Here is a 10,223-nt window from a genome sequence, read left to right on the forward strand (position 1 = left end):
AACTGCAGCATTCCAGAGACAAATAGCTCAGCTACCGCTCAACTATAGGCTGTTTTGACAGCATTCTAAAATTCAAGTTCTTGTGCAATTCCAAAGGTGTCTAACATGGGTGTTTGCTTCAAATTAATCTTTTATTGTCCCAAAACATATTCCCTTGAGTTCTTGCTTGTTTTCCTCCACTAGAATTGCTTCCTATTCATTTATTTCACACACTCAAACAAAGATATTAGAGGTAAAAACAAGCATATACTAAATAAAACACAAGAAAACTAGGAAACACACTAAACTTGAGGATAAAACAATGTAAAAGCTATGAAGGAGTTGATTTGTTCACAAAATATACACACACAAACACGTTAAATCAACTGTTATCATATATCTGAGTCAGCCTGAGTTAAAGGTTGAGGCTGAAGGTTTGGATAAGTCAACACAGTTAGAAGGTTAGGAGGAGTTGGCTCTACCATAGGTTATGGTTAGTCTATAAGATCGATGGTCGGGCCAGGTCACCCTAAGTCAAAGTTCGAGACAGGACATCTCGGATCAAATGTCCAGCTAAGTCAACTCAGATTGAAGGATAGAGCCAAGTTATCCAAATATTTTTAACATATAGTTTTGTCTTAAAATATAAATTAAATTGATTTATCCAAACAATAAAATTGAAATCTAAGATATTTCAATTACTCATCCAAACAAACTATTTAAAAAATGAAGAGAATTCAGTTTTAAATCAATAATGCAAAGAAGTATTTTTATGTCGATTAAAAAAGTTTTCTATACCAATTATAGAACCGACATAAATACAACCGACATAAAAAGTTTGTACTTTCTATCTCCCTTTTTACGGTGGTTGTGGCCATAATCAACATAGAAAGTTCCACTTCTCATGGATGGCAAGTGGTGAGAGTTCAATTGGGGCAATCTTGAGAACTACCCCCCATTTCGTGAACCTTGCACTTGCTTTGTAAAAGGCTCAAAGTTGATTGGTTTATGCTTTACCAAAACCTTAAAAGAGCGAGAATGATGCAAACGAGGAGAACAACATTGAGAAGGAATGTGTGAGGCACCAGAGCGCCAAAGCGAGGAGCGAATGCATCAAAGCATGAGAGTGATGAGCGATGAGCAAAGACTTCAACAAGATTAAAGGAATGGGAAAAGAAGAAGATTGAAGATATTATGTCGATTATAGTGACAAACTGACATAGAAAGTCTTCTACTTTATTACAAAATTGTCACCTCATTTTTTATGTTGGTTATAAGTATAATCTGTTATAGTGCATAAGATGCAATATAGAGGAGGAGAGTAAATAGAGAAAAGTGAGGTGAAACAAGAAAAAGAGTGTCGGAAAAAGAAGATTAAAAATATTATGTTAGTTATAATGACCATCAAACATAAAAATTCTTCTACTTTATTACAAAATTGTCATTCTCTATTTTCTTTTCTAGGTTAATAATAACCAAAATAATAAGTTATTATAAAATTTATTTTTTACTAATGAATAATTAAAATGTAATATATTTCAATTTCTTCAAACTGCAAAAAAATTCTTTATCCAAGATAAATCTATTTGTTGTTATTATTATATATTGAATACATTATAAACCTCACACTAAAATCTCATACTTCAAATTTAACATTTACCTTATCAAATATTTATTAGTGAAAAGATTGAGGAAAACAAATCACCGTAAATTGTAAGTTAAACTATTTAATTTTACTCATGAAACAAATTTTCTCTCCACAAATAAATGAATCGAAAATAAAATTATAGACAAATTACAGAATTAAAATTGTTGTATTTATTTATAGGACATATAGTACACCGTGAACGAAAGGAGTGCCAAAACTTAAGAAATATATGGTTTACTACAAATATTTCCTTTAAAAGTAAACATTAAAGCTCAAATTATGAAAAAAAGTAAAATTAAAAAACAATATATTTACATAAATAAAAATATGTTTGAGCCATGTAACCTTATAAAGGTTACCATTTCGCCAAATAAAAAGGATTAGCAATCTCCATAAGTAAGTTTTCCCACTCTTCATCTATATAATTATACAAGTGATGACATGAAGATAATATTCCATCGAAACGCAACTTTTAAAAATTCAATTTACGTCCATGATTTATAAAAATTTCCAAACTTATTTTATGTAAAATAAAAATAATTTTATTAAGTTATTGTATAATTAATCGTGTGAGAAAATATAAATGTTTCATTGACTTCAGCCGACTAAAAATTTTATTTGATTTCATTTATTATCTCCAACAACCGTATGATAACTCATGCAATGCACTTGATTCGGGTATACATAGTTGCTTCCCATTTTCTATAGTTTAAAATACATACAAAAACACGCATGGTTCAATTCATTGGATAACGACTAAGAATTTGATATTTATTCATTGTTCTAGAATGATTTTCTCAAATCTCGGGGTTGTAATGGATACATAAAATGGTCCAAGCAAAAAACAATAATTTTCAACTCGTCTATCTAAAGTCAATGAACATAATTAAGAACGTAACTAGTATATTATTGGAATTTCTAATTCAAATTAATTAACTCCCTAAATTCACCAATTTAGCATATGTTTTCTCCTAGACTTTCGCGTTAATTGTTTAAATTAGAATTTGTGAGCTACAAGTAATTAATAACTTAATTCAGGATAAGAAAATGAGAATTAGAAGGAGAAAAAAAGTGTAATTAAAACAAGGTAATATAAGAATGAAATCTAAAATGTTAATATTTTATGATATATATCTTCTTAGCAATAAATATAATTAATTAGATCATTTTAATATTTTAATTATTTTTAACACATGTAAATATTTATTATTATATAATTTAAATTGCTATCCATGTACTACTAATGATGAAAATGAAGAGCAGGTTCATTGTAATACTTTAATATGTGGATATACCTTACACCATTGATGCCTGTATTTGTGAACTTTAGTTATAAATCTCAATCATTATTTTCTGAGAAGCTATGCCTTATCAAGAATCAACAATGAACATATAAACATTACGTGTCCCAATAGTGCAATTTATTTATGATCATGGACTTGATGAAGATTGTGTCTAAGATGATTTTATGGTGTAGTAGTTGTAGTGGACGGGTGGCACATTTTGTGAATGGTTTAATGCCTTTGCCAAAGTCCACCACTTTTGGCATGCCAAAACAGAGATGAGTTAGACTATGCATTCGTAAATGTCCATAATAAACAAGCAATAAATTTTATAATAAATTGAGCAATTATCAATACTTTATATAATAATATGTGGAAACATATCTTGATTGGTTATTGGAAATAGCATAGACCAAAAGTATTTTGATTTTGTTCATAGATGTGAAAATGGGTCATAATCCGTAGATCAACTTAGTTCACTGTAGATTTGAGTCAGATTGGGTTTAAAAAAAATATATTTTTTTTATGTAGGTCAAATTTTAACCCGGCTCATTTAAATCCGGCTCATGCGGGTTGAACCCGTTGTGGATCGGGTTGGCCACCAACCCACCTACCTAATTTTATTTTATTAAAATTTAATTTTAATTTTATAAAAAAAAATTATTATTTTTTGCTTGAAATAATTATTTAGGTTCTTTATTTTCAAAATTAATTAAATATCCATGTTGTAAGTGAAATTTGGGAGTGAAATTTGTTTAGGTTTGAATTATAGAAAGTTTGTAATTTTTTTTATTTAAGAAAAAATTGTAATTGAGTGGGTCAGTGAGTCAACCCGTTTATCCACCAACTCATGGTGGGTTGGGTCGGGTTCGAATTTTTCTAACTCACTAATAAACGAGCTGGATTGAATTGACTGACCAAGTGACCAACATGTGGTGGACCGAAAGTCTAATTTTCTAATGGTTTACACATGATATTTATTGTGATTTTTTTTTCAACATTTATTATGAACTCTAGTATCTAGATAATTATGTTTACTGTTTAACTACATTTATTAGACATTATGTTTTGAAAATAATTTTGAATATATTATTCAACTTCTCGTGTGACTTCAATTTTGTTATGTCGACTCAATTTTAATAAATTAATAATAAGAAGTGGCCAAAAGAAATCGAGTTATCTTATTTTATCATCACTAATCCACATTCAATATCGTTTCTCAATTCAACCATAGTTTGCCCCATGCAGTTAGGTGAAGATGCACATTTTCAAAGATGAGTTATCGACAAAATTAACATAATAATTAATGATTGCATATATACTAAAAATGGAATTTTTATATTCCTTCCATTTCAAAATATGTTTTAGTTTTTCAAAACTTTAATTATTTTAGAATTTTAACATGTAATTGTACAAGTCTTTTCAATTATATCCTTTTATAAGATCCATTTTAATCATAGATTGTTGATTGAAGTAGAAGTGCATAACCTTTATATAAATTATCTTATATTTTAATTTTATATAAAGTTTCCTCCATATTTCTTTGGAAAATTAGTAAAAAGATGTTAAAATATTATGATTTTGAAGTACTATAAGATTTCAAATATATTGTTGGAAATTTAAGTGAGTCTAAATATTACATTAGATAAGAAAGTGAAATACCATATAAAGATATACACCCATAACCTATTGTCTTAAGGTTTTAGATAAATAATAGGTTAAATAGATCCATTGGTCCCTATTTTTGTTGGTTTTCTTCAATTAGGTCCCCGTTTTTAAAAAATGATCAGTTTAGTCCCTGAATTTGAAAACTTTAACCAATCAAGGACATTCCGTTAATTTTCCTAAACGGCGTTAAAAATGGTATGTGTTGTCAACAGTAGCTGTACAGGTGGCACTAATGTCTTTAACACGTGGAGTTAAAATATTTGTTTATGCATAAAAGAATTGGGGAGAGTTCTCCTTCGTCGTCGTCCCCAAATCTACAAACTGAAACTACCACCCTCTGCGCCCAAACCTGCAAACCGATATCCCTCATGCACACCCCATCAACCTTGATTTTTACCACATGCCCTTTCTCTGCAAAAAAAANGAATCANCCCAAACACCNTGAATCAGTTACAACAACCATAAACAACGGAGAAGATTACACAAATCAGAAAATCGATTGTTCAAGGATTTATTCCACTTTTAATCTTCTTTCGTTAACATCACCAGCTGAATCCCTCTTCAATCCCCACGCCTTCATCTTCTTCCTCACCAAACCATACTCACACAACACACACTCATCATTTCCAATCTCAGTAAATAAAATGTCAAACAACCAGAAAACCCATCAACAAGTGACTCGCGTTTCCGGCGAGAAAAGAGGTGAACGACAGTAACGGCCACCTCTGGACCGGTGAACGGTGGTGGCTCGTAGCGGCCGACTTCGGTGGAGGCAGCGGCGGCGACGTCGCAGAGTGAAGAAGGGTTTCTCCCTCGCATGCAAAGAGGAAAGAAAGGAAGATCTGGATCGACGGTCGGCGATGGTCTCGACGGTAAGCGGTGGAGTTGGCGACGCCCTGGTTCTCGGCTTGCGGTGGCCGACGTGGTTGATTCGGCAGAGGCGGCGACGTCGTAGGGTGAAGAAGGGGTTTCTCCCTCGCACGCAAAGAGGAAAGAAAGGAAGATCTGGATCGGCGACCGACGATGGTCTCGACGGTGAGTGGTGGAGTCGGCGACACCCTGGTTCTGGGCTTGCAATGGTCGGCGTGGTTGATTCGGCAGAGGCTGGTATGGGTGTGCGGCAAACATCATTCTTCCTCGTCTCTCTGTTTTGGGTTAGAGCAAATGATGTTTTGGGTTAGAGCAAATGAAATCACGTGATTCTTCAGTAAACAAATATTTTAGTTCCACGTCATGACAGCTAGGATTGCCACCAAGATCATTTTTAACGTCGTTTAGAAAAGTTAACGAAATGTCCTTAATTGGTTAAAATTTTCAAATTTAGGGACCAAATTGATTATTTTTAAAAAACGGGGACCTAATTGAAGAAAACTAGCAAAAATAGGAACCAATGGATATATTTAACCTAAATAATATTATTAATTTCTTATGTGGTTAGACTCAAATCTTCCTTAATTAATCTCCTCCCTAATAAACTTAACATGTATAATTTTTTTATCCAAAAGAATATACTTAAATAATTATATATAAAAAGTGTAATTATAAAAAAAAAAGTTCAGTTACATCTTAGTGACTTTACAAAGCATTTATAATACAATATTAAATAGTGAAAAGAAAGTATAGAAAAATGTTTAACTATATATAATGTAATAAATAAAGGAGAGGAATCTAGTATATACGTATATAAATAAAACATGTGTGTGCTTGGAAATGCTTAAACACCTCAAATTTCAAAATGATGAGTTCATTTATTCTTGACAGTCTTAATTAGATGCATAATTGAGTAGAGGCTTTGGTAGTATATATCATTAATTCAAGGGTCATAATTTAGTTTGAGAATAAGGGCACTGAAGTTAGTGCCAAATTTCACCCATTTCAGCCTAAAAAGTTAGTCATTAATTAAATAGTAATTAGCTTCGTTATCATTGTAGCACAAGCAAATCTAGATTTATTATATTTCATAAATATATGTCTAATTTGTTTATTTTTCTCCTAATTCTTTTTTTGTGATTCATTTCTAATAATATTGTATATTTCTTAATTTTATTAAAATCATTTTAAATTTCTAATTACATTTTTTTTTCCAAGACGACGGTAAGATAAACTTGTCACAATAAAGAACTTTTAATTTAGGGATAAGGAGATGAACATGTGTGTATTTTTTTTTTATCTATTTTTTCTCTTATAAAATTTTTTCAACTAAAATTTTGTTCACATTCACTTCTATCCATATTATCTTACAGTGAATTAATAAGAGTACTAAATACGTATTTTATTAATTCAAATCTGTTTCAAAATATAGTTTGACGCTGATATCTTATATTATACCTTAACATCTATTTATAATTCATAAAGGAAAATTTACCTTAACTTCTATAATATAAGGGTTAAATATTGCTCCTAACCTATATTTAAAAATTATGTTTCGTCCCTGACTTAAATTATATACCTTTTTTTTTTGTTATTACACTTTATAAAAATCATGTAAAACATTTTTTTATAAACGATATAAGAAATGTTTATTACGTGACAAACAAAATTTTACAATAAATTAATGTCTATGTGTAGTTTCTTAGAAAAATATTTTATTTTACTTTCATAAAAATACATGGACAATATATATATATATATATAATTTTCTCTAACGAAATATAATTTTTTTTAAATAGTTTGGAAAGAGAAATACATATAACACATAATATAATTTATATTAAACGAGATTATATCGTTAATAAAATTAAAATAAAACATGTTTTATGTGAAATTAAAAATAGGATAAAGTTAAGAAATATCTTTATGAGAGATATTTTATTTATATTAGAATTCAGAATATATATATATATATATATATATATATATATATATATATATATATATATATATATATATATATATATATATATATATATATATTGCAGTGGAACATCTCATATGTGGTGTCTACGTAGCGTCGTCTTGAATTGTAAGTTTGAGGATAGAAAGACATTGTTGTGAGATAATTGTTAGTTGGAACTAATGATTAAGTTCAAAGTAACATTATAATTAAGATGCTTGATCATAAATTTAAACAACAACAGCTATATAGGACGAATATATTCATATTTTTTAGTCTAATAATTAATGAAAGAAATTTAATTTCAAACTCGACCATGAGAGATTATGCCTTAACTATATATAATATAGATCTACTCTATAATATAAGATAAATAAATTAATTTATAATATTATATAGGTGTAAAGCTTATGATAGATTAAATTTAATTTTTATCACGTTATTATGATATTACAATCTTTCATATAAATTTGTAGTATTAAAGTCAAAACAATTGTGTAAAATTAAGTTAAACTTAAATTTAATTAATTTAATATGTATTTAATATCTTTATGCTTTTTTTTTTCAGATATTTAGTATATGTGACCTATGCATTTTAAAATATATTTCTTTTTTTTTATTAATTTATTTTAAGAAATTCAAAAAAGGTAATCACCTAAGCCAATTTCAAAGTTTTAAACCATTGATTAGTGGGGAAAAGAAATATTTTGAATAGGGTTTCAAATTTAAACTTTATGAATATAAAAAGCGAGGTTAAAATAAGAATATATATATATATATATATATATATATATATATATATTGTAAATAATCAATCTAAGTTTTGAATTAAAAGTTAATTACGAATAAAAAAAAGAATAGATATTTGACAGTAACATAAAAATAAATTAGCCTAAATTGCGCTTTTAGTCTCTGGTAAAGTTGTAAAGTAAATAAGAAAATAGAGAACATCCAATACATGTTAAAACTATTAGATGCTTGGGTTTAGGGAACAATGCAATATAATCATAAAACTTAGTTTATAAATGAAACTCTCTCTCTCTCTCTTATCACATCCTCTCTTTAAATTTAAAGAAACACTTTGGATAATAATAATAATAATAATAATAATAATAATAATAATAATAATAATAATAATAATAATAATAATAATAATAATAATAATCCATAGTTGTGTTTCTCTTGCAAACAACATGATTCCAACTCAATCCTACACCTTATCCTTTATCAAAAAGACATCACATGGTTTATTTGTTTATATCCAAAATGTAATGTGTTATGTCTCAATAGCACATGTCTCTCTCGTTGTGTGATTAAACATATTAATAACCTTATTAATGAAGAAAATGAATAAAAAATAGAATTGAATTGGGATAGATTATTTGATGTAATTGTGTAACCATTTTTTTTTCTTTAATGTTGCGAAAGATGGATTGGTGAGGGAAACGAAAAGGTATTTTATTGTTTTAATGTTAGTGTGAGGTGATGTTAGTAATTATGGGGGTGCAGTTCATGATTATGGGAATTTTAGGCTAATCAGGTTTCAAAAGAAAATTGTAAGGTTGGTCCCTGTTAAATTAATCACGCGCTTTTCTTCCTCTACTTCCTAATTTTCTTTTAATTTCTAAACAACCATTCTAACAACGTCTCGTAATTACCCCACTAACCTACTATCAAGTTTTTCTTAGTCCCCACATCTTCCTTTTTCCAAATCCAATTTAGAATTTTAAAACCCCGTTAAAAGATTTATTGACTTTTTAAACTAATAGGATTTAAAAATCGGATTAAGAAATTTATTACATTTCAAATTCTAATTTAGAAAATAATTAGATTTTAGAATTTGATTGAAAAATTTACTAAATATCAAAATTTAATTAAGGGAATGTTTATCAAATTTTAAAATTTGATTAAAAAATTTATAAATTCCAAAATTTGATTAAAAGATTTATCACATTTTAAAATTAGATTAATAATTCATTAAAGTTCAAAATTCAATTAATAACTTATCAGTTTGAAATTTACTTAAAATTTCTTTTGAAAATCGAAATTTAATTAATATTTCTTTCATATTTTAAAATTCGAAAAACATTTTTATCAAATTTTGAAATTCAATTTCCATTTTATCAATTTTTTAAAATTTGGTACATATGTTGAAATAAATATGACGCATTATTTATTTATTTCGTTTTTTCTGAATTTTTTTGTTTTTAATTTTATTAAATATATTTTATTTGTTTTAATTTTAATATATTAAAACATTATATTTGTAAGAATATATATATATATATATATATATATATATATATATATATATATATATATTAATTATAGGAAAAAGGGGTGAAAATTTTTATTAAGTTAAAAGAGAGGAGTTTTTCTAAAAATGCAAACAGGTTCTAATACTTTTGCTGGTTTTTCTAAAAAGTTAAGCTCATTTTTTTAAGAACCATCATCTCTCGAGAACTTCAGTCCTATTTTTCCTCTACTTTCTCTCTAAACCTTTTTCAAATTTCCACCGTTGCATTTTCAAATAGGTGGTATTTCCACGTTTTCGGAGTCGAGATCTTCCAATCCATCCGATTAGTTTCTTGTCTCTCAGCTAACAAGGTAATCTTCCCATTCTCCGTACTCTAGGGTTTTATTCATGCAACGGTTCTGCCTTGCATGTAACTAGTGGTTACTTTCCCCACCTTCCACCTCAAATTAAATTTTAAGAGTTGTTCTTGACCACCCAACGGTGATCTGTAAGTTAATGTTAAATCTTCTGAGTAGTACTCGTGAGCGGTCGGGGTTGAGTTCATTTGTGTTGTGC

The sequence above is a fragment of the Vigna radiata genome, chromosome 4, assembly GCF_000741045.1.
Source record: "Vigna radiata var. radiata cultivar VC1973A chromosome 4, Vradiata_ver6, whole genome shotgun sequence".
NCBI classification, from domain to species: Eukaryota; Viridiplantae; Streptophyta; class Magnoliopsida; order Fabales; family Fabaceae; genus Vigna; species Vigna radiata.